Source organism: Megascapheus bottae, chromosome 29, assembly GCF_031878675.1.
Source record: "Megascapheus bottae isolate mThoBot1 chromosome 29, mThoBot2.hap1, whole genome shotgun sequence".
NCBI classification, from domain to species: domain Eukaryota; kingdom Metazoa; phylum Chordata; class Mammalia; order Rodentia; family Geomyidae; genus Megascapheus; species Megascapheus bottae.
The window spans coordinates 4,801,019-4,827,588 of record NC_143537.1 but is presented as its reverse complement, the minus strand read 5'-3'; the positions used below and the strand labels follow the sequence as shown (position 1 = coordinate 4,827,588).

Genomic DNA, 26,570 nt, shown 5'->3' with positions numbered 1-26,570 from the left:
GCTGCGATAAGAAATTTACCATTTCAAACCATAATCTACTTATCAGCATGATGAAGTATTCAGATGGGCCAGGAATCTATGCCTCCGTATTTCCAAAATTGAGTCATAGCATAAAGATCTTGTAAGATGTTTTATTCCAAAAATAAATCCACAGATCTAAGAAAAATGGCCTACTATATTCCTTGTCTTTTCATAAATTACAGGGAATACACAAATGTTAAAATATCTGTGGATTTCTACAGAGAAGAAACCTAGGGGATGCTATGTTTGCTAGATTTCGGCAGATATGTTTGGCCTATGGTCCCATTATTTACACCTACACTGAAAATTTTCACCACTTTTTGGAAAGGTACTGCTTACAATTTTAGAGAATGGTTAAAAAGACTTGGAATGGGAGTTGTGCAAGTCAAAAACAAAACTTTGTGCATCCCACATTCATTTTATACTTTATTCTTGTCCTCAGCTTTATAGACCTCGCCAAAAAAAAATCTGTGGCTCCCCTTGCTTCACAGACACCAATGCAAGATGTGATCACAGAAGAAAGACATTTTTAACTTCCCATTATTTATGCTGGATAACTTCCGTCATTACTAAATGGATATTGTGAATCAATTAAATAATCAATGGGCACACATTTTCTTTTCTTTTTTTTTTTTAACAACACATTCTGTAGGACAAACATGGAATCTGCCTCGAGCCACTTTCAATTTAATTGCAGCAGCTAGATACACTGACAATGCATGTAACTGGGCAGTGTTAAGGATGCATTATCAGAAGTGTCAGGAAGCAGGGACGATTGGTTATGCAGTGTCCTACCCTGATCTCTACTCCAGTGAGGTCACAGAAGGGTGGTCGTGACCCAAGGAGGTAGTGAGGTTCTGAGACTCAGACAAAGTGGCAGCATCCGTCCATAGCTGAGCTTAGCCACAATGGCAGGACGCTTAAAAGCGAGCAAAGACATGAATGCCATTTTCACTTTTGAATTAGGAAAGAAATTCAGAAAATGGACACATTCTGCAATCTTAGGTTAGAAGGACAATCATAAAGCATGCGAGATTTGTTGCTCGATTAGACACATCTCTCCAGCACACAATCCTCAGCTCTGCCCACACGTAAAGCAAGAAGAAACACAGAAAAATCTGCACTGACACAGAGCTGTGTGGGCCTAGGCAATTCCAAGTCTTGGTTTAGGGATTCTAGATAAAATTAGACATTAGGAATTCACACGGAGATCACTGCTTGAGTCTATAAGCCGGGCCGTCATTCGCGTGACATAGCTGTGTGGAGAGGAGGGAAGCCAGGTAGAATGTCAGGCTGCCATGCTGCCTACACCTGGAAGGGGTGTCCATAAAATTTTGAGTACGGAGGTATCATTGCTTGGCATATTTTAAGGTAGATGTGCATTTGTTATAAATATGAAAATATGCTGCACCACATTTTCCCCCTAGAATTTTAAAGCTTAAAGGAAACCTATATCATACCAAGTGAACCACCATCTTCATTTAGCCTATCCTGGAATTAAGAAGAATTAACTGGTGAACAAACTTTGCTTGATTCTACCTTCCATGTGGAATGGACTACATTCTAAATAGGGACGCCTGAAACTCCATGACACCTTTGAACATATAGCCTTGTAAAAACACGTTATGTGTATATATACCATAATCTAAACTACTTCTATGGGACCATTTAAATGTTAGTCTCCTGTTCATGGGACAAGCGTTATTATGGTATAAACAACGCCCACATTTACTGTGAGCCAGCCGCATCGGCAGTGCGTGACTGGACCACATCCTCTTGCTGGGCTCTGATGGTCAGGAGCCCTGTTCTTTCAGGTTGGACAGGGAGTCAGACTCATCAAGGCCAGCACTGTGGAGATTCAAATGATGTAAATGAGAAAGGGCCCATATCTATCTCTGCCTGTTGTTCATGCTGAGGTTGCCAAATTCCCACTGTATGCTTTGGAAGGAACCAGGCACAGGAAATACAGAAGAAAACTTGACTGTCATGGTGACCCTGTGGAATGTGCTGTGTCAGCAGAAGAACACAAGCATTGAACAAATTTGTCCTCCAAATTAAGATGCTGACCTGTGGGGTGTGCAGGGCAGTGGGGTGTGCAGAGCTTCATACGCGAGGGCATGTGCAGGGCGGCTGATTCAGTGGTCTCCTGAGCAAATGCTGCCGTCAGAAACTGGAACTTGAATCCAAATGCTCTCATCTGTTAAACTAAATTTGGCTGGGAGCTAAGTTTTTCTGGATGTGTAAGTGATGCAAATTTATGCAAATACTTTATATCCTGACTCTTCACACCCCTTTTCACATAAGTTCTTTATTGGGATCATTGCAGTTAAAATAATGTTTATACTATAGCTAAAGGCTTGTGACTGCATAAACTATGAAATGATGAGAAATTTTAGAGCTCAATTTCTGTCCTTCCACGTTTCCTCTTTCAGTTAATTTGAAAATGTTTATTTCAGAAAATGTATTCTCTTCTAGAGTCAGATTAATTTTAAGTGAAGTTTGATTTAAATTATTTGAAAATATTTAATCCAAGTCTATGTTACTCTGTGTGGGTTTGCTGGAGACGGAATTAGATACAGAAAAAGGCATGGAAATATTACTAATTCTACAGGAAAAAAGATAATAGAGAAAAACAGTGAGGAAAAAAATGAGTTTGAGTGCCAGTCTATGTTGGAAAATCCCAGTTAAGTTTAAACCATCTGTCATCTGTATATGATTAATTCGCAGAAGTTAAAGTTGTCTACTTTATGGTTTGAAAGTACTTGCTCATGGGCAATACATTTTGTGAATTTATTCTGCATTTGTTTATGTTTCTATTCTTCAAAGCACTTTTTCTTTGTATTAGTTTCATGAATTGCGGCTCACTTTTTCATTACTCCTTTCTTTGCCACATTTATAGAACAAAAAAGAATCTTATGCAACACAAATATAAAGAGTTGTCATTTGTGAAGTTCTAAAAGGTATAGCTTTTTAAAAACTGCATTAACATAGGAAAGGAATAAATAAAACTCAATTAAACTGAAGTCCACTAGTGAATAATAACAACCCCGGAAGGGACTCAAGGGTTTAACAGAAAGTGGGGTGTCTTCCTAAAGTGCCCTTTGGAATGCTGACATGGCCCCTGGCCTCCCAGCTATGTTGAAGAGAACCTTAACTTGCATATGGTTAATGGTGGCTCTCTTCTATCTATGGGAATCACAGAGGGGAAATGGAGAAGCAAATTCTAAATTAGTTTGGTTTTATTCTACTTAGTGACTTGCAGTACATAGACACTGTGTTTTCTGATCTTCGATGATCAGGTGGGGAGGGCATGGTGTTCAGAAATGCTGGGGAAGGGGAAGGAAAACAAGTCCACGAATCAAGAGTCACCATTTATTTACTCCATCACTTCAGCAATCTCCAGTGGTCCCTATCTCAGTTTTCCCACCTACGAGCAAACAGGAGAGTCTACTGCACACAGTTGTTGGGAATGCGTCTGGAATCCCAGCGGGCAGAGTGCCCCACAGTGTAGCACTGCTCTGTAAGAGAGATACCAACAGCCAAAATACACGCTTAGCACCAGTGGCCAGGATTAAACAGATGCCCTCTAAAATGCAAGACCCTCCACACAAATGCCACATCCTCTCTAGTAGCCGAGAAGAAATGGATGGTGTTGTGTAAAACATATTGAGGTTTTCTTTTCAACCTTTCAGGAAGAATTAGCATTGCATACAGCATTACTACTTAAGTGTTTCCTCTGCAGAGAACACAGTGTTTGAAATCTACCTCCGCTGACAGCCATGAAACCCAAGGAAGCAACGAGAGATTAGGAAGCTGCATTTTGAAGGAATCTTTGCAAGGGCACATGGTCGCAAATGTCTTGAACAATGTTGAAAGTACGTATCGAGTTAAATAAAATTTTAATTTAAAACAGTCATCAAAGCTATTCCTTGTTGCTGGGTGGCTATTTTTACTCATTTATGAAAAAGACAGATGGCTGTTTTTCCTGACTTAGGAATAGAGTAGTAAGCATAATACAGTTCTTAAATTTCACAACTACCTTGGAAGTCCTAACTGCACCACCGTGGTTTTTATTACCAGTGACAAGCAAGAAATAGCCATCAAATTAATTTGCATAAGGAAGAACTCGGGTAAAGTGAACTTTCAGCCAGCAGAGGAAGCACTGGAAATTCTCACACAGAAATTCACAAATAAGAATGATACCAATAATTCTCCACTATTTGGCTCCAAAAACATTCCTATAAATGGCTCAAAGGAACTGCGCATGCCCACATGAGTGTCGTCTTGCTTTGGCTGGTGCCAGTCAACAGGACAATGATAATTCCGAGCTTCAGCAAGGAGTGGCAGAATGTGTGCAGTAAGCTTTTAGTATCCTGGGCAGCTGGACCTCTGAGGACCTAGGTCCTCTGTCCTTCATCTCTGCTGCGTGAAACCAGGCTGTGAGCTCAGCGAAGGCCACCTGATCATTTCCCAGTTTTTCCAGTCAGCATCCCTGTCAAGGTAGATGACATTGTGCCTTAGCTGAAAACGTTTGTGTGGGCCGTACGAAAACTTCTTGCTGGCATGACTACCATAAAAGACAAGTGTTAATAGTTAATTCAGAAATATTGTCGACAGAAATAGTTATATTTTCTCACATCAAGTACATTTGACTAATAGGTGCAATTGTTGTCTAGATGTATTGTAACTTAGTATTTTCTAAGCTCAAAAATGAACAGCCCTTCAGAGCCATGAAAGAATGTCATTTTATAGGAAAATCTAGGGCTGACTGGCCATATAATTAGATAACTAATTAGGACAAATAATTAGTATCTTTCCACTTTCAGCTCATCATCTGTGTGCAGAAGATTTTATATCCTTGAAATAAATTTTTAAGAATTTTCAATTCTTAAGAAAAAGTATGTGAAATAGGATTACAAAATATTAACTAGTAATTAATCATTACCACTAAATACTTATATATAAATTAAGAATGGAGAGTCAACAAAAATTAAATTATTGTCTGAAATCATTTAGGTAATCAATGTATTTACAAATGTATTATGTGAATGAGACAGAATAGTGTATATGTGAAATACGCTAGTGTGTTTGGGTTATACAATAACTTGTAGAATTAAACTTATTGAGCAAGGGCACAATGAATGGATAACTATTTATTAGCAATGGGTTCACATTAGGCCTTTCCAAACCTCACTTCTGCTTTTATTTCCCTATATTAAATGAGGAAGCTAATATAATTATTTAATGCTGAGGAATAAAGTAAATATATTTTGAGCTGATGGGAGAAATGTCATTACAGAGATAAACTGTACGACTAAAAACCAAAAAGTCACAAAGTCAAGCGTCCTAGTTCTGAAGAGTGTGCAATGACTGCTACCAAACATGAACTCGAGAAGAAATGTCTACATGAAATAAAAAGATTTCTCAAAGTGTTCTTTCTCCTCTCTCCTCAGGCACCACAAGACAGAGCACTCCTGAAGTCACCAGAAAGAAACAATACCCATTCAGCTTTCTTTTTCCTTTCGGGGGTGCAGACTGTCTCATTTGTCTAGATGAATCATAATCGGAGACCCAGAGGTGGTTTCTGTGCCTTACCTGTGGACAGATTCCTAAATTTGGCAAAAAGGAAAGGAGAAACCAATGTCTCCTGGCAGAGGCTGTTGACTCTTTTCTAATGTAAGGCTGCCAACTTTAGAACCGTGAAACATTCATTAATGTACTCTCCTCTCCCTGTGGCTTCCTAAGCAACTTTACCAGATATTAAGAGGTAGTAATGTGGTTTTCCAGGGAAAAAGCCAAAGACTGTGCTATTCACAAATATTTTATAATAGTTCTCATTGTTTTGTTGAAACATTTGCATTATCTGGTTGTAAAGAAGTTTTCTTACCATGGAGTTTACTCTATACCACGCGGCGGTCTGAACGTGAAGACTTCAGCAAGGTGCACCTGCTCCACAGCATTCCCGTGCCACGGCTGCTTGTGAGCTCCGCACACCAGGCTGCTGTCCACCTCACCAATAGCAAAATGGGCCTTTTTAGCACTGACAAAGGGATATGAACAAAAAAGCAAAACGCCTTACTCAAAAGGCACAGAGAGCTTTCCAGAAATTTTAGATAAAATATGATAGAATGGTTTTGAGACCTGGAAAGAATATAAAACTTTCTCAGCTCACTAAAGGAGTGGCATTTAAATTCCCACCTTTTTGAAATGTCAGTCTCCAGAACTGCTGTCTCTTTTCTGTGCTCTAAGTCCCCAAAGATCAGAGGTGATGCTGTTCTACCAATTGTTGTCTAGCACAGCGCCAGGCCCTGAGCACTCAGTGAATAGGTATTGGCTGAATAAACAATAAATGTGAAAAATGGCACATTCCTTATGTAAAGAAGCATAGAAAGAAGCGAAGTTAAGAACCACGTGTGACGTCGGTCCATGTGAGGAATCACTAACTCCTATGTCCTAATTATATAAACTAGAAATGACTTGTTTTGCTCCAGGTTATTTGCTTTCAAGCAAGAATGATATGTTCAAGTGGTCCCGAGAGAGGGGAGGGATTGATTAGAGTGAGATATGAGACATCTTGAGGATTACAAGGAACACTCTGTAGATGGAAACAACAGGAACAGGACATGATCAGAAATATACCCAGCTCTGGCTCTACAGACCTAGGAGCTGAGTGAAGTCCAGCCCAGCTCTATTTGCTTCGTCAGGTTCTTTCTTAGGAACTGAATCGTAGTCTCTGTTCTTTTATGCTGATAATAAATCATGGCTGTAGAATCTTCCTGCCTCCGTGGGTTTTTCTGACCCTTTCTCTTATCTAATACTTGTACTTTATTCCATTCCACCGGATTCATGTCATCAGTACTTTTGTTTGCCAAGATCTTATTTTCTATTGAGAGAGTAAGGAGCTAGCTAGTCTTGGAGACTACCCCTAAGGTAATTTGTATCTCAGGGTCACCTAGCCATGCTGACCATAAATTGGAGTATCATAAACAGGCACTTGTGAAAAGAACTAATGCAAAAGCACGTGAGAGCAAAAGGGATTTCATGTAAACAAAGCATTTCCTAATGCTTATCTTTTCTGCAGTTGATAAACACAATCTCTAATAAAAGATAATTCATATTTTTATAATTACAAATCATTGAATATATTCTCATATGCTTTTGAAGACAATAGACATATTTATATATTTATAAATTTGTATATTTATACATATATTTCTATATTTTTTTAATGATTTTTTTTTTGCCAGTCCTGGGGTTGAGCTCAGGGCCTGAGCTTTTCTCAAGGCTAGAGCTCTACCACTTGAGCCTCAGCACCACTTCCAGCTTTTTTCTATGTATGAGGTACCAAGGAATTGAACCCGGGTCTTCATGTATGCTAGGCAAGCACTCTACCTCTAGGCCAAACTCCTCGCCCTAAAATGATATTTTTAAAGGACATATGACCTCTTACTTTAAATTTTTGTGAATTTCACTTTTCTAGCTGCTTACTCATTTTCCTTCACCATTAGAAAGACTGATTTGAATGATTAGATGTTTTGAACATATCATACTTTTAAACTTAGTCTCTAATCTTCAGCCATCACTCTGTAGCAGCATAGTAAAGTATGATAAATACCCTCCTATCTATGTTTCTATGTTGTTTGATTAAATCCTTACATTCACTTTCTAGAAATAAAAGATTTGGATGACTTGATGCAAAATACACAGATTTGACACATGGATCTCAGGCGGGCCTCAGAATTGTAAACTTCCTGCCTCAGCCTCCTGGATGCTAAAATGACAGGAGAGAACCACCTACCATCAGCTTGACATGACATTTTTAAAGGTTGTCAAAATACAGTGCCAAATTGCTTCTCTAAAAACTGTGTTTACTCCTGAAACTGTGTAAGGAACTATGATTTCATCCTTAACAGTTATTCCTGTCATGCAGCTAACAATCTCACATCATAGACTATTTCTATAAAGCACAAAGAATTTCTAAATAGTGAAAGAAGGGGTCAGTTATGCTTTGAATATTGAGGTCTAGACCTACTAAGAATACATTCCTAGTTGCTGTCATATTTGTAAACAAGCTACAGGATTTAATGGCTTTTAGCTTTCAACATGTTAGTACTGCCATTTAAATTTTTTCTTTACCTATAATTTTCATTTTCAGTAAATATTAGACATTTACTATAAATTAATCTGTATTAGATACTAGGATTATAACTGAATGAAATGAGTTCCCATAATCTCAAATTCTATAATAGGAAACACAAATGGAAAACTTACTACAATGTGGTTAGTGATAAGCAAGAATAATATAAACAGGGCACAGTGGCAAAACCTGTAATCTCTAACTTAGAAGAAGAATCAAAAGAGTTTGAAGTTAGCCTAGGAAACACGAAGACCTTGGCTCAAAAGAGAAGAAAAAAAAGAAATGAAAAGAATGGATAAAAGAAAGAAAGAAAAGATATACGGTTATAGGTACCTCCAAACAAGCTATAGGTAACTGTCACAAAAGACAAACACAAAAGACTCCCTAGGGAAAAATGACATTAGCCAAAGAATACCGCAGTATTTAGTACAAGGAAACATGAATTGAATTAAGCCTATGTGGAAAAGAGAAAGAAGACATGGATTTGGTCAGAAGTGAGGTGTCTCTATTATGTCAAATAGCTGAGGATTTATCCTGAAAGCAAGAACAAGACATTGTGGATGGCCGGCACAAATTAGAAGCCATTGGAACTATGCAGAGAGAGTGCAGAGGCGCTGATAATGCTTATGCTCGGAGACATAGAGAAGAGAACGGTGACACTCAGGTGAGCTCTTAGAGGTGGACACTGGAGAAGGAAGAGCTGTTTTTCCAGTGGGTTTAACTACAGGGGGTGAAGTTGAAAGGATACACACAGTTTACAATCAGTTTGGTTTCACTAAGTACTAGGATTTAGAAAAGGCATTCTAATATGAAATTTTATCTATAAATACAGAATTTTTATAATTAGAAACATGATAAAATTTGAGCAAAATATCCGAGGATCACAAATCTTACTTAAAACACATGAGCTAAGAATGAATGCTGTGGATAAGTAAGAACAATCCATGTTTTAAGAGCTCTACGGGAGGATGACGCTATTAAAGAGCCCAGGAGTCCATCAGTGTTTCTAAAAGATTATTGCCACTCACCAGAACAGTTTCAGAAAATGAAGAAGGAGGCTGCGGGCAATGGTGTGGAGTCTGGCAGAGAAAGCAAGTAAAATGCAGACTGAGATGAGAGTAACAGGGGTGATTGTTGACCCGTGCTGTTTGCAGTAGGATTATGGAGGATGAGCTCCTAACACAACAAGTCCACTATGAGATGGCTGGTGAGAGGTAGAGGAATGGGAGAGCACTCACGCACGCACAGGGAGGTGAAGGCTATTGAAGGGAAATGGAATGATGGATCACAGTGGAGAGTTTGAACACCAAGCGAGATGGGATAGAGATGAGAGACTTTCTAGAATTCAGTAATGAGTTTAGAGCCATCACTGCTTCAACGGGAGAGTATATTTTAACTCGAAATGACAGCTTTGTGGTTTTTTACAATTCCGTTTTGTTGACGTCACATGTCACATGCTGCCTGTGACACAACGTGGAAAGGTGTAGGAACAGGATGAACACATATGGCTCAGTAGACGAAGCATGGCGATGCCTCTAGACCAGGAAATTGGTGAGTGGAGAGACCTGTCATTTTCGGGTGAGGTAGCCAGGAATTGGAGGGATCAGACTGTGGTTCTTGATTCTCAACTTGGGAAAATGAGAAAATAAATGTAATGCCAGGTCCTCCGAGTTTTCTGCAAGAAGAGTGGTGCTGGAGGAAAGACTTGCTGGAGGACAGCTCCGGGGCTCACATCTGCTGGAATCTGGTCCTGCTTGCTTTGCTTCTCGTCCCTGTCCTACATCTTTCTATCTTGTCTAGCTGACCACTCTCGCTCTGTCTCCTGGCTAATTTTCCTTCCTCCTCCCTGTGAGTAAACTCTTAGCATTTATTATGGTGAGTGCCCTTCTTCCTCAATGACCTTCCTATTGTATTAGCAGAGAACATTGACATTCTCTCTCAAATTATATCTGATGTGACCCTCCACCCTGTTCTCTTAGAGCTCAGCTTAATCTAGATTTATCCAACTCCAGGTTGTCTTTCTAGCTTCTTACTTCCTGTATCCCTGGTTTTACTGCTGGCTTTCTCCCCTGCTCTGCCCAGCGAGTCTTTGTATAGTTGCATTAGGATCACAGGAGGAACCTTTCCAACTCCCCTGCCCTCTCCTCCCAGCTAACTGCTCTCCACGCCATGGCCATGCTGGCTGCAGGCTGTGCTCCTTAGCCATGTGTCACGAGGGTAGCTCCTCCTCCCTCTCTCTCCTGCCTCTCCCCTCTCCTCTCTCCCTTACCCCTTGTATTACAGATTTGTCTCTTGGCTTCCTCCTATTTGCCTGTGGTCTAACATAGCATATGCACACAACATCGATTCAAGAAACTCTTGCTGGAGACAAATATATCAAACAAATGATGGCGGTTGAAAAACTGGACAGCACTTGCAGCCAGTGTAAGTGTAAGTGGTGTTCAAGGAACAGCACCCGAGTTCAGAGTGTGAAGGAGGAAAGCCATTCTTACTGAGGCTGCCACAAAAGGCTGACGGTCAATGTCGTGCTAAGAAATAGGAAAGTGAAATGTTCATGAACTGCTCTCCAAGGCCCAGTGTTAACTCAGAAACGAATTTGAACTTCAAAAGTTTACCAGTTCCCTCTGATAAGAATAGAATTGCAGATTATAGTCATGCCTCAGTAAGTAATCTACAATAAATTCTCAGAATTAAATATAGCCTCAAACCTTAATAACTGGGTATTAATAGTCTTTTTTTCTTTTCCTTTTCCATGTCTACATTTTTCCTTCTCTTCATTTCCTCCTTCTATTCTTTCCTTTTTTTCCCCCCCTTTTTTCTTTCTGGTGCAGTCTGGCTACCAGGAATTACAAACCATCTTGTGCTAAGCTAGGAAAATGAATTGTCCTGTTCATCCAAGGAAAATTTTATAAATTTCAATGACCAAAGCAGCATTGATAAAATGTACATACAATTTATTTTTTTAATAATCTTCCTAGTTTTAAGACTAAAGACATACTGTACATGGTAGAGACTGGACAGCTGTTTGTCAAAACTTGATATTTGTGCTCACAGCTCCACCATATTTCTCCTTCATCACAGTGGTATGACTGTAGCTGAGCTTATGGCATGTTAGAGGAAAGCAGAGGTACACCTGGGTCTGTTCTGTAAATCTCTCCCACTGTGGATCATCCCGTGCCTTTAAATGGCCATGGAGATGAATTGACTCACACAAAATAAAGACTGGGAAGGTGGGCTGCCCCACTGCACTGGGTCTGACACTTGCTATCGAGTGGAGTGGGCAGGGTGAATGATTAGCCCTTACAGATATGGGCAGCATCATAAGCCATATGAGGCGCCTGCTACAGTGGACAGATGTATGCAATGACAATTTTTCTAGATAGTCAACTAATAAAACACACGGGTGAGTATTTTCTCTCTATCTGCTTGCTCTTCATCAACCAGCTGTGGGCAACAGACAACTGCCCTGCCTCAGTGGCAGTAGAAAGCAAGACCGGGTTCAACTGCAGACCCTGCAGAGAGAGCCTCATTTCTCCCAGGAAGGCCCAAGACAGACCTGATTTCACATCGGAGTGCAACCGTGGTTGCCATGACAACAAGGTGATGTTTTTTGCTTCTGTTAGAAACATCTGAAGCCCATGCCGCACCTTTTCCAGGTCGAATGCTTTATTCAGAGGGAACATGGACAGATTCCCGCATCCCAGCAGGTCACAGTCGCCGCTGCTGGGCTCTCCTCCCCAGGCAAGCTTCAGCCCAGCCTTGGCCTTCCTCATCCCATCAGCAGGAGGTGGGGACACAGGAGGCCTGGGCCTGGGGAGAGGGGAATCTATGAAAATAGCCTGGTGTAACCTGACCCTCTGATTGAGGGGAGGAACTGACTTTTGTTCACTGTCTTTGGATGCGTCTGGCAATGACCTCTACCACGAGTGTCTTCACAGGAGGCAGAACTCCATTTTCATTCCTTCACAGTAAAGACCATCATGTGCAGAGAACCTGGGGGAAGAGGAGGGTTCTTAATGTGCAAAACGCATCTTCAGGGCTTGTCTAGAAAGCAGCCAGAATTGCCAGGGAATGATTACCTCCTGCCTTTTGCTTCAGATAAAGTGTCCAAATCTTTAAAGAGGATTACAAGGGCCTGTGTAATCTCACCTGGCCCACTCCCACAGGCTCACCCCAGGCCAGGCCGCCTCTCTGCCCAGCCAATCTAGTCAGCTCTTCACAAGACCATGCTCCCTTGTAGGCATCTTGTACTATTTACCCGTGTTGTTCTCTGCAAACCAGGGTTTGCTTACCCGGTCTCGCCTTGTCTTCCTGAGAAGACATTTCTTTGCGTGCATGTCCCTGGATGCTTCTTTTCATCTCTGAGAATCTGTCTCTATTCTAGCTTTTTCTACTGCCCATGTTAACAATACTTACTGTTAGAATTGTAAGAATTGTAAGCATTTTACAATACAGGTAAAGGTTTCTCAAAACTAGATATTGCTTTTGTTCTTAAATGTTCTCATTTATACTTGGAGTAAAAAAAAATGTCAAGAAAAATTTCAAGTAACAGAGTAAAATTATCCTAATAGTTAGATTCATAAAATAATACAACAGACTGATTTAATGATAAAAATCTCCTTTTCCAAATACTCTCAGCATTTGGAAAAAAAAAAAAGAGAGTTTTGATTTCATGTACCTGCCTTCCTAGTAATCAAACACCATTTTATTTTTTCATTTGTCCTTTATTATCTTTTACATCACTAAGGTATTACTCTTAATTATAATTATATAAATTAAATTAATTCATTTTTTGTAATTATTTTTCCAAGAATATGGAAAGCATTTTATTAGAAATGAAATCAAATCTATGGCTGATGTGAAGAACAGCAGTGAAAACAACTGGTAAAGAGACTGCACAGTCTATCACAATACAGGTAAATATTTAACAGAGAAAGGACTAGTGAAACAAAGCACAGTGGCTCCTGAATAGAATCCTTGCACTTGGGAAGCTGAGACTAGGGAAGGACTCAGTTTCAGGAAATCTAGACAAAAATAACCTACAAGACCTCATCTCATCAGAAAATGCTGTTAGTCCCATTACCGTGCCTGGATAGGAAGAGAACAGTCCAGGCTAGCCTGGGCAAAACAGGAGACCCTATGTCAAAAATAACCAGAGCTAGAAGGGTTGGAAACTTGGTCCAGGTGGTGGTGTGCCTGCCTAGCACGCATGAAGTCCTGAGTTCAAAACCTTCCTACTGCAGATGAACGAACAAACAAGTATGTAAGTATGTAATAAGTTCTAAGTAAATGTCTAAATAAATGAATTTCTACCTACATTTCTAAATAGATTAAGTACATAATAATTTCTAAGAGTCCTAACTCTTTAACAGGCGATTCCTATTAACATAAACCTAATCTCCTTAGAGGTAAAATAAAATAAGAGATTTCTTTTTTTTTCTCTCAGATATTTTCTGCATTGTGTTTTTATCTCCCCCTGGCAGTTTTGGTATCATGGGTTCATTCTGCGAGCTGCTGGTCCTCTGCTCGGTGAATGGCGTCTTTTCTGTGCTCAGGTTGCTCTGGGCCCATGCTCACTGTGACAGTCTGGGCAGGGTACCAAGGGGACAGACACACATTCCCAAGTCTCCAACTGTAAAGCTCTCCATCCGTGCAGCCTTGGCACTGGAGGGTGAAATATCAATTATGACAAACATATTCTGGGCATTTTAGAGGCATTACTCATTCTTCGATGTGGAATGGGAATTTGTGCTTTTAGGAGTAGAGAGAAAGTTGGCAGAGGAGCACTGAGAAGTCAGAATTTCCCTTCCAAAGGGAGATGGCGAGCAAAACCTCCTGCCTTACTTAATCCGCCTCTCTCGGGGTGGCGGAGCCAGCATCCATTTTCTAGGGAAGCACATCCACTGGCGATTGCTTTGATTTCATTGTGCAGGAATCTGAACAAACAGCCAGTAGATTAATGTCTGAGCAGACAGCGCCATGCGACCTTCAGCAGCAAACCTCCTTCAGAACACACCCGTGTGCTCTAACTGCCAAGCGCATTTAACTGTTGCAAACGGTCTAAGACCACAGGACATCTGTGTCCTGTGCACTGCAGAGCAGTGTCCTCTGCCTGGCCCCTCGGGGAGGAGTTCATGCAAAGCATCACACACGTGCTCCTTGACCTCACCCCCTCCACATCTCTCCACGTGGTGCTGCACAGGCTAGGAAGAAACTATTTGCAGGTCCTATTTGTTTTTCCCCTTTGAGGGATGGAGGCATTGAAGAGACACTCTTGTCTCACCCAACCATTTGTTTCTGGTGGCAGGCCAAAGAAAAATAATGTAGAAAAGACAATGCATTATTAGGGAAGACCACCTTCCATAATCGTAAAAGAGGCGGTGAACTAAAGAGATATAAAACTGCAGAAAGATACAAAGAACAGACATGGAAATCACACCCTTAGTTCTGCTATTGTTTTAAGTGTTTACCTCTGAGTTTGCATAGTCTCTCATGCATAAGTTTCTATGCAGACACCTGTGCAATTAAGAGGCAAGCCAGTTAGGCATACTTTCATTGTACCTTAGATACTCAAAGGTATACCTTGTATAATTTCTATTTTGCATATTCATTTTCTTTCTTCTATCTCTTTCTGCCTTTATCCCCATGACTCCATCTCTCTGTCTTTTCCTCTCTTTAATTCAATATTGGGGTTTGAATTCAGGGCCTCTTGCTAGGTTTGAATTCACCACTTTCTATGCGAATATGCCACCACTTGAGCCACGTCTCCAGACCTGCTTTTGGCTGGCTATTTTGGAGATGCAGTTTAATGAACTCGGCCTGAACTGTCCTTGAATTTTGATCCTCCAGCTCTCAACTTCCTAAAAATGTAGGAAATGTCTGCTTGACATTTTCTCTTAATGTACGTTTTTTCCCCCCACCCCCAAGATCTCCCCATAGTGCATTATACTGTAGAATTGAATATATGAATCCATGTCTCTCTCAGGAGAGTCCAGAATCTCAGTTCCTTTGTTCATGCATCCATGGGCTGTGGGGAGGCAGTGTATGGACCCCCTATTCGTTGAGGAGTTCAGGGTGAGAAAGTATCATTTGTGTATATGTAGGCGGGTTCTTTCCACCACTCACCTTCAGTCTGTCCTGAACTTTCACCCCTTTAAGCCCAGCTTCAGCTTGCTCCTTCAGATCAACCCATCTGTGTGTCAGAAAGTGATTTTTGCTGTTGTTGCATTTTCCCTTACAGAAATGCAATGTAGGACAGTAATCCCCAAAATTCACAGAAACTAATACCTCTTTGTCATTGACTCCAAGCCAAAAGAAAAATTCCCATTTCTGACACTCATCTAAGGATGCTTTGCATGGCTGTGAAGAGGAGTCCCTCACAGCTCTGGGCGAGACATCAGTCACACCATCCTAGGAGAAAGTACAGCTCCAGTGGTTCAAAACTCTCTCTAAGATGGGGACACTCAGATTCACACTCAGCATTCTCTCTCCTGGAATATAATCTATAAGCACCCATTAAGGAGATACTGAAAGACCATGAAAGGTGTAAAGTAGCAGAAACACAATTTCCTCTTTTTTTTGGTGTGGATGTGGAGTGATATGGGATGGAGTGCTGACAGCACAGCACTAGCTGTCAATTCATGTGTTAGTATCTTATGATACTAACTGGGTTTCTCTTTAAGCAGAGGGAGCTGGGGAAGAGACGACTGAGAGGAATAGCGTCAGATGATCTCTGCCTGTTTTGTTTCGTTCTGGCACAGTGCTATCGCTTCCTCACGTTGGCTCTCAGAAATTGCATAGCATTTTCCATTGTTCAGTCAGAATAAAATTCATGTCATGCCAGAGTAAAACTGTGAATACACATAATTTGCCAAAGATCCTATTCTAAATACACTCCTTTCACTCTGGATTTTTAGAGTGAGAAAGCTTTTAAAAGCATATTTACTTTCTTCACCTTAACGTCATTCAAATTTAATAAATTTGAATGAAATCATTTCAGGATTTGGGAGTCTTATTCATATCCTAACAAACTACCAAGTAGCAATACTCAAATTCTTAGTTATATGGCCTTATGTATCTAGGTTTTGTTCTATTGTAAATCTCTGCTAGTACAGCCCAAGGTTTCTACTGATTATGACAAATGAGGGGAACCATTGAGCCTAATTTCCTTTGAGTCTGACTTACTTCACTTAATATGAAATGATTGTTGTCCTTAATGTACTATGTTATCTCTCATCTCTTTTGCTGTCCCTTGTTACAGTATCTCACTTTGTTATCTGATATATTGGATTTATTTGTAGTTGGTTATTTGAAATTGGACAGGGAAGGGGCGAAAACCAAGACGGGGGGGGGGGTGGAGGCGAGGGTAATGGGGACCAAGACATGTGAAAGGGTATCAATATATGTGAATTAATGCACCTTCTATCTGGCAAATACCATGTAACCCTATTATTAATTACAATAAAAAATAATAAAAATAAAAAAAATTCTCAGTTATACAATGCTTTTGACTACACAACATCCCATGAATTAGAAAAAAAAAATAGGATACATAGTAAAAGATTCCCAAACAAAAACAGAGATCAAATGCATAGTTGAGATTTCTTTTGCAGAAGACAAATACTACATTTTCTTTATTCAAAGGAAGAATTAATTACTGGATAAGCAAGAGGAAATGTAGACTCTCACCACTGCCCTCAGGAGGCTGCAGCTCTATCTGAGCTCTTTTCTCCTGAAGAAATTCAGCTTCCAGCATTTAGTACATGGCCACATGAATTCCATGAGAATTTGGTCCTTGCACCACACAACACGCTGCCGAATACGTGGACGACATCCATATGATGGTCAGAAACACACACGCAAAACCCTACGCTGGAAGTCTGGCCTGAAACAAGTGATCTGTGATCCTGTTTTCTTAGTGGTTTAGTGGCAGCATAGGAATCACTTATCTCAAGAGTTGACACTAGCTTTAAAGAAGTTCCTGCTTGTCAGGGTCTTAAAACATTTCCTGCATCTAGTCATTCATCACTACATTAAATATGTTAACAGGATACATGGAGCAATGCTTATAAAATATCTGCCTTTCACCATCAAGAAGGAGTATACATATTATAAATATATTACAATGATAAACACTTCAAAATCTTAAGTGTTTACACAAAACATGTATTTTCTAATCATGTTGCATTTAGACTGGTTGAAATTAGACTAAATATTTGAGATATGTGTTTTTTGTGACCCTGTGGATAATAAAATGGAAAGACTCCATGTTACTATTCCTTTAAGGAAACCTTCAAAGCCTGCCTTCTAAAACTCTGCCTTTATGCTATCTTACACCCCTGAGCAGTGCTGGTCTTTCTTATAGTTCCTTAGGAGAACATCGTTATATTCTTCATTGGGAAATTTTCTCTTGAATTACCAGAGAGCTGATGAGCACGATTCTAAGAGCATTTTGTATTTGAATGGTCTTTAAAAATGGGCTTGATGGAAGGAAAGTGAAAATATCTATTTGATTAATTTAATTACTACAGGTGAAACTTGAAAAAAATGTGAATACTTTCCTTGCAAGTAGATTGGCTCTTCTTTTTCCTGAGGCTAAACTTTTATATTCAAGAGCTCTCAAACACATATCCTGCTGTGATATAATGGGATCTTATGAAACTGGGTTACTAAGTATTTCTAGAAACTGAAAAGAAGATTCTTTAATCTTTCAACCAGTGGTGCTTCCACTGAATATGATGAAGTCTTTAAAAAATTGTTTGAAATAATGCCTTCTTGTCTCTCCCTTTCTTAAGAGAAGCAAATACATGATGTGTTTCACCTAGTTTAAAGAAATCTGATTTGAGTTATGTTACATAGGTGACCTTCCAGTCTTTCATCTTCAACACTGGTTCAAATGTTGTTTTTTGGCTGATTTCTGCCCTGTTAGGTTTTTAAATCTCAATTGTGCCTTTACTGAAAAAACAAATCAGAAAATAAATGTGTTCTAGTTCATACAAAGTCATCCAGTGAGTGAGATAGGTGCCAAGCTAGAATCCTGGCTTATCGACTTTCCCTAGAAAGGTTTGCCTTGCTAACATTTTCAAGCTTCTTTACTATGTGATAATGAATGACTTCACTGTTCCACCATATTTGTTTTCTTATCTGCTTGCAGACATGAAGAGATGAGGAGTTGGTGTCCATAGTAAGAGGACCGCAGGGTGGCAGAGAATCCAGCTCTCTACCAGCCAGCTACAGAGCTGGCATCTGTAGACAGGGAGGTCTGACTGGCTGTCCAGCACAGCCTCGCCCCACTGGAGTGTGGGCTGCAAATACTGGCTGGGGCTCTGGAGACAGAAACCGTGGAGGTTCGAGTCCTGCATCAGGACTGCTGGGAAACAGCAAGCGCAGGACTTTATTGATGACATCCCCAGTCTCTTATCTCTGACACATCAGAGTATTTTAGGAGGGGGTTCTGAAGCCTGAAAAAGTAGGCAAGGCTTTGATTGTGGCTCTGGGCATGGCAGTCCTCTTTCTACTCCTCCTCCTTTGTCTCACAGTTTTTTTTTTGTTTGTTTGTTTTTTTACTGGGATCTTTAATAGTACTAAAGTATTCAGGTTTCAGCAGCAGCACTGATACAAATTGCTAATTGTAGTTATCTCTGTTTCTAGAGGTCTCTAATCAAAGATGTTTATTTTCTTATTTTGTTCTACAAATCCACACACATGCCTTCTGTAGTATAAATGAAATCCTTACTTTTAAAATGTGCAGGTCATCTATAAATGTTATATCTTTTAGTGAGACAAGTCAAGACCAAAGGAACAAAAGGCGCATGGTATCCTTAATATGTGGCTATTAGATCCAAACAGTACAAGAGCGAGGACTCAATATTTGCATACCCAATGCTACGGACATGGTATTGGAAATATAAATACAACTACATAGTCATAAAAACCTATGACTCTATAGACATAATGTTTCATTACATAGATTACTATGTATCTATGACATACAAACCCTCAGCCTAATTTTAATTATATTCTAAAATCTAAGTGCCAGTGATTGTATATAGAGATTCCCTTCTTGAATACTTGTTTGTTAAATACATCATTTGAAATATGATGTAAAACTCAATGTTAATAACGTCTTTAATAAAAAAACTCATGAGGCAGGCGAGGCATTTAACTTCATAAAGGACAAGACAGAGTGTCTTTCCTATCTGGTTTCAATAGCATCTGATTCCTACCGAAATGGCTAAAACATGGTTCCTGCAGAGATTCTTTCCAGTCGCTCACTGGGTTCCAGTTGTTCTGCTTTACATTCTCTCCATAACAAAGAACTAAACGTGTTCAGTCCTCAGGGTTAGGACACTGAGTCAGGAGGATATTAGAATAAAGAAAGAGTGGAGAGCGAGCTCCACGGACTGGATCAGCTTTCGTGCTATGTTGGGGAGGGATGTCATGGTGAGCTGAGGAGGTGTCATGGTGGAGGCGTTCTAGACGGGCGCAGGTCACAGGTAGCTGCAGAGTTGCTAGGAGCTTGTGGTAAAGGCCCGGTGTTGGGAACCTGCTGTACAGTCTAACAGTTGGTCCAGGGGTGGCCGGATTCCAGGAACTCAGGCGCTTGTCACCCGAGGGGGGGAAGTGGGCTTTCACATTTCCATGATGACTCAGGGCTGGAGATCAGGCTGAAGAATTTCAGGAATATGCAGGGTGTGTGTGTGTGTGTGTGTGTGTGTGTGTGTGTGTGTGTGTGTGTGTGTGTGTGTATGTGTGTGTGTGTGTGCAATCAGGAGGCCTTGCCAGAAGAGTAACATTGAGTTATGAGAACAAATCAGAGACTTATCACTCAGGGCCTCAAATAATGGCACTGCTTCTTCCTCCTCCTTCTCTTCTTCCTCTTTCTCCTCCTCCTCCTCCTTCTCCTCCTCTTCCTCCCCTCCGCCCTCTTTCTTTGCCTCTCTTCCACATTGCTGTCATCTGGAATGTTCTTCCCCCATACCTAAAACCACAGCCCAAGCATCATTGTTTCACAGAGACTTTTGTGGACCACCAAATGAAAGAAGCTTCCACTCATTCTACTTCATTTTTTATACCATTTATCGCCATCTGGAAGCAAAACACATACTCCTTAACACGTTTGGATTCATCTCTGAACAGTAACAGGTAGGCAGGGAAGAAGGAGGGAAGATGTCTGCCTCAGCCAGGGCTGGGGGCTGATAATTAGAGTAACACCTGCAGTGCGGCCAGTCTACGTGGGAGTTCATGCTAAGCCCGGATGGGAGGGACCCCCAAGCTGTGCTGTATGTCCCTGCCTTCTTGAGGTCTTCATTGTCCACATCACTCTCATTGTCTATGAACACCTAGGAGCTATGCATTATTTAAGATTTGATTTGAGAGCTAATACTCCACTGCCCAGTTACAATTTCAACAATATGGCTAACTTTGCCTGCCAGTCAACTGGAGAACAGAATAAGCAAAGTTATAAAACTTAGAAACCAGGGCACCCAAACCATGGAAAAACTATCAACTAGTAACTGAATTCATTTTTCTTTGGACATAGGAAACAGGTAACCAAAGTATGCATTCATCAATGGAAGTAGTATCTCCGAACAACAATGTAAGAAGGGTTATAGTTTATTTTTTTCTTTTCAAGGGTAACTGTTTCTCATAAAACACTGAGTTAATGTGGTACATTTTGTAGGAATGAAAGCAGTGGAACTTAAGTCATTTAACTTTGTTCACTATTTTAAAACTTGCTTTCCTTGCTGGGGAAAATACAAATGGGAACAAAGAACATCTTTAATTGAATTTTGTAACTGCTCACTTGCATAAATGCTTGTACAAAATTATAGAGCCAAACTTACAAGCTCTTCACCATAGGAAACAAGATGCATTTAACAATCAGATGATGAGAACAACATGACTACACAGGAACACTCTGTCACTAGAGCTAACAGGCAGGGAGCGAGTTGAAGACCTCTAGCTCCATGGACACAAAGCTTAATGTACATGGATACAAAGCTAATTTACAGTCACAAAATGATTCTTCCCAGAAACAAAAAAAAAGTAGCTGCATGTTACCCTAACAGTGATCTTACAAAACAATCTGGCATTTATAGTGTGAACCAGAGTGTTTCTTACTCAAATATGTCATTTCCATTGATTGGGAGCCTCTGTTTTCCAATCATTTGCGGCTGAATTTACAGTGGACCTATATGTATGTTTTCTGGAGCAGTGACTGAGATTCTGAACTAAGTATCTCATTTCTGAAGAGATGTGTTACTCTAAGATGGTGATATAATTAAGAAGACGAAGAAGGTGAGCATGCACTGCTAGCACTCTCCTGTCACTCCTCCTCAACTTCTAGAGGTGCATGAAATCTCAGCAGTCTTGAGAATCCAGCTCTTTCTGGGTGATAATAACAAACTTCTTTGCAAAAAAAAAAAAGTCCAAGCTTTGGGGACATCAAGTGAACATGGGCATTATTTGGTCATATCTTCTATACCCCAAAAACATGTGTGCTTGTGGCTGTGCTAAGGGTTTGATTGAAACCTCAAGCTTTCTGGACAAATACTCTACCATCAGACTCAACCCTCCATTCCTGTAAATCACTCACATCTATGCTTTCATGTCATTCAAAATGAGATGCTCATTTAAAAGAAATCATACCATAGGAAAAGGACAAAAAGAATGAAAAGATTCAATCCTTGAGGCCAGTGTAATGCTTGTAAACAGTGTGTCATTCCATATCTACATTTTATTTCACACACATACACTATATATACATATACATGTGTGTGTGTGTGTACGTGTGGGAGTTTTATGATATAGCCAGGCTGGCCTCCAATTCCCTGTGTAACCCAAGCTGACTCTGAAATCACAGTTCTGATTCTAGAGCCACAATCTGATGTCAAAATTTCTCACATAAGAATTCAGTTTGAAGAGACATTTTGTTTTTGTTTCAGTTTAGCTTATTCTGCTATACAATCTATAATCCACTCCACATATTAACTAATAAACTACAATTGTTCAGAAAGCTATCCATTTGTATAAAAATCTCACATATAACATGTCTGTTTCTGCATTCAGAACTATCAACAACTAGTTTCTAGCTATACAAGTCTTTCTCTACTACAATTGAGTTCTGTTTACTGTAGTTTCCCACACATTGTAATAATTGGTAAACGTATGCCTTCCTTTCTTCACACTAACACCTTTAGAGAATTTTTGAGTCAACTTATATAGTTCCACAAATTCTAATTAAATCTTTCCAGTATGAATTTTAAAGATTATGTATGAAGCAATATCTAGATATGCCAAAGCAATGAATACATATAGGAATTCTGCAACTGGCCAGAAGAAAGAGACACTGTGGGCCTTTGAATTTAAAGTCAGACATGTCATTAAATGCAATATGATGCTACATGAGGAAATGGCATCTGGATTTAGATTTGGAAATTGAATAAAAGCAATGACCTACAAAAGCAAGTTATTTTGTCTCTTTAAATGAAAATAATGTGGACAAATAATAACTACTTCCATTATTTAGGACTTTTTAGATTTTTGTATAAAATTTCATTTTCTCATCATATTTAACAATACATTCACACAAACATGGTTCTCTTTATATCTTAATGTACGTTGGAAAAGAGGAGAAAATTTAGAGTATGAATAGTATTTCAAAGGGAAGTAATTGGAGCCCACAATTTCAGCTTTTACATAGTCAGTACACATTGTAAGCGGATGTCCTATAAAAATTTTTAAAAAACTCCTTAAAAATCTTTTATTTCATTTTTTGTAGCTTCCTGGTGCCTCCTAAGCTCTGACATGAATAATCTGTTTGCTGGTTTTTTATCATTTACTTTTTTTTCTTCTTACATATTGTTGATAATCTTACTACGTATTGATTTCAGAAAATCTTAGGTCAATCAGTCACATTTTATAATGAGCCTGCCCTTCCTTCCTTCCTCCCTCCCTCCCTCCCTCCCTCCCTCCCTTCCTTCCTTCCTTCCTTCCCTTTTTCCTTCTTTCCTTCCTTCTTCCTTCCTTCACATTTTGTGATTTGTGTGGACTTGTTTATATGTGAAAATCAGATACCATTCTGCCTGAAAGTAGGGCTTGTATTTGAGCCCTCCTTCAGCTTTCTACAAAGGCTTTCTGAACCTTGACTGACCTTCCCCAACCGTGCTCCTTCAAGCTACAGGCAATTCTACTGAATTCAATGACTTATTTGGGAGCCTGACAAATATCACTCCAGGCACTGAAATCATGATTTAAACATATGGCTGTCAGACTAACTTAGGACAGTTCAATCTGTAAAATAGCTACTTTTCCTAGAGGTACAAAGTCTCTCAAGGTCACTGGAAGAACAACAGCAGTGTGTGGTTCGCAGAGCTAACAAGGAGGACAAATAGCAGAGCGTCAGTCTAGCGGAGCTGCTTTGGAGATCTGATATCAACATTCTGGCTTTAATATAGAATGGTGCTATGATTCACTCAAGTTCATCATGGAGAAAACTTGCATGCTACACTATTTCCACACAAAACAAAAGAAAAAAGTGCCATAAAGAAAGGCCTCTGTACGAGTATTCCTGAATCCTTTTCGAATTTGTTAAAATCAAATGAAATATCCTTTCAGTTTTACTTTCTGGGGTCTTGTGACTCACTTCCTGTTTCAGCAACATCTCTAGTTGCTAGAAAACAGTAAGACAGCCCAAATGGACCTTTTCTGATTGACTCCTATTTTCATTCCATTTAGTGTGTGTGTGTGTGTGTGTGTGTGTGTGTGTGTGTGTGTGTGTGTGTGTGTGTGTGTGTGTGTATTAGTACTAGGCTTGAACTCAGAGCCTGGGCTCTGCTCATGAGCTTTTTCATTCAAGATTGGTGCTCTACCACTTGAACCACAGTTCTATTTTCAGCCTTTTGGTGACTGAAGTCCATAAGATTAAAGTCGATGGACTTTCCTGCCTGGGCTGGCTTCAGAATGTGATCCTCAGATCTCAGCCTCCAGAGTAACAATGATTCCAAGTGGGAGCCACTGATAACTGGCTTGATCTCATGTTTGTTTAACTTCAGTGTCACTAGACCTTCGTTATCTTGTTGGAAAGTGGTGTGTGGGAGTTAGGTAGAAAGGGAATTCTTCATCTACCATCGTTGAGCTGTGGTTTGAATATTTTAGCGAAAGTCTTAAGTGTTTTATGTCTTAATGTGCTGGCTAAATTGGTTTTCTCTGAAATAATGACCTCACTTTCCTTGCTGCAGGCTGCAACTATACGATGAAGATCCCCAATGGTCAACAGGAATTTGATAAATTTTGGCTAAGTGTACCTGCTTCACTTAAAGCCTCAACCGAATCAATCAAACCACATCCAAGATCTTGATTTCAAAATCGAGAAGCTAAGAAATGTTCCAAGAAAAGCTCACATTTCTACAGACTGTTGCATTGTAAAAATTGTTTCAAAGACTGTAGTTACCAATTGGTAAGAATTTTTAATGTTTTAAAATAAATATTGATGTACAATGAAAATGAGTCCTCTTTATCTCAAAGAAACTGAAGTTCAGAGAAGAACAACTTTCAAATTCTTAAGTACACAATGTATTTTATGTGTCTATGGCATTTTCACAAGAAACCCCTTGGACCATTAATGTGTTCTAATAAAAATTATTAAATGCCATGTAAGAATGCTTTTTTTAAATTAAACTTTCTTTTTAGGTCTTAATTAAATTATTGTTGAAAATACTTAAATATTTGTGATCAAAAATAATTTCAGCACTTTTTCTTAGCAGTTCCACTCTTGATCTATGTCAGGTGGCCTAATTGTCACTGTGTTGTGATCAGAAATGTTTGGCAGTAACTCAATTCATATGTGGGTTCAAATCCAAGCTGTGGTTTATAAGCCTTTCAGATTCTTTATTTGCAAGCACAAGTACTATGAGAGTAGAATTAAATATTATATGAGAAAACTAGTGCTATGTCTGGTGTATCACTGCTAGAAAGTAACTGCTCATTTCCATGAGGAAAGGCGTGTCACTGTGAAATTCATTCTGTCATTTCCTTAAAAGGAGTTTGAGAATGATCTACCTTACGTTGAATTCTACGACTGTGTGGAAGTAGTGACTACCAGAAAGTCCACTCAGTTGTCTTCAGAATTACTGTGTATAGCTTTCAAAGGCAATTATGTCCTGCCATCTTTATGATCAGTTGAATGCAGAGGGTGGATATAAATAACTGTATTTGGCATTATGAACAATTTTGGTTCAGTTGGCCTTGGGCTATGGTTTTCTGAGGTTGTAATTTTTGTTCTTACCTAGATCAATTCTTTCTGGATAAAATTCAAAAATCTCATGAAAATCAGTCTACTTTTTCTGAGATTTGAATGACTGATTCATAAATAATTATGCAAAAGTGATTGACAGTCATCTTCACAAGATAATGTATAAGCATATTTATAGCTTATATGTGATATATAACATATATTCAGAGAAAGATTGAAAATATTGCTTTATATGCACATACATATCCATATGTATGTATATATACCTATATAGAGAGATAAAAGCTGGAAATCTCTCTATATACCAAATTTATGCTCTCTCTTTATATAGATCTCATACATTTACAGAGAAACTGAAAATTCTCTGTAAATACACAGCATATATGCTATACATAGATCTACATATGTTAGGATATATGATATAGAGGAATAGTGGGATATCTCTCTATAAATTATATGTTACATAGAGAAGCTACATGTTCTATATAGAGAAGCTAAAATTTTGTACATATCTATATTTTATATATTTATGTACATATATAGCTATGTATAAGAGAATATATATGCATATATATACATATACACACACAGATATTTTTAGCTTTTCCCTTAAAAACATTCTTAATGTTATTATAAGCAGAGTAGAAATAGGTTTGGCTAAACTTCCTTGGCATAATCACAAATTAGAGTAAATAAAATCCAGCTATTCCCATTAGCTAGATGTAACACAGGGCATTAATTACGTTTCAATTCATTCATATACATTCATAATAAAAATTCACATCCACAAGCTCATTTTAATTTCTTTCCACAAAGCACAATTATTGTAAATATCAGAAAGTGGGAGCTACTGAACAGATGGGGCATTAGTGTCTTAATTCTTGATTTTTGTTCTAGTAAATCCTTCCGTTTCATATCCTTTCCCCAAATCCTGTGGCCATTCAGGGCACGATGAATAATGTTTTAAATGCTGTTTAAATGTTAGTATTATTTTCTGCTTTACAATTTTAAACATATTTGAATGTAGGATGTCCAACAACAGGCTATGAAAGCACATTAGACTTCAAAGATTTTAAAACAGACATGCCATAATCATGCCAGAAGATGCTGAATTAACGACATTAATTTCTTGGAACCAAAATACCTATTATTTTTTAT

At 39.2% G+C, this 26,570-nt stretch overlaps 1 long non-coding RNA gene across 7 annotated transcripts in view; it reads right to left on the bottom strand.

The window, feature by feature from the left end:
- Positions 1–26,570, bottom strand: part of LOC150044548 (uncharacterized) — a 604,944-nt gene that overhangs the window by 76,942 nt on the left and 501,432 nt on the right. Inside the window, exon 6 of one of the 7 annotated variants that reach the window (XR_016533092.1) lies at positions 5,909–6,061. The exons of 5 other annotated variants lie outside the window; for them this stretch is intronic. This is a non-coding gene — a long non-coding RNA (uncharacterized LOC150044548). Of the gene's footprint in view, positions 1–5,908; positions 6,062–12,001; positions 12,152–26,570 lie in introns of those variants that run through there. One more of the 7 variants, XR_016533088.1, reaches the window with a different exon arrangement.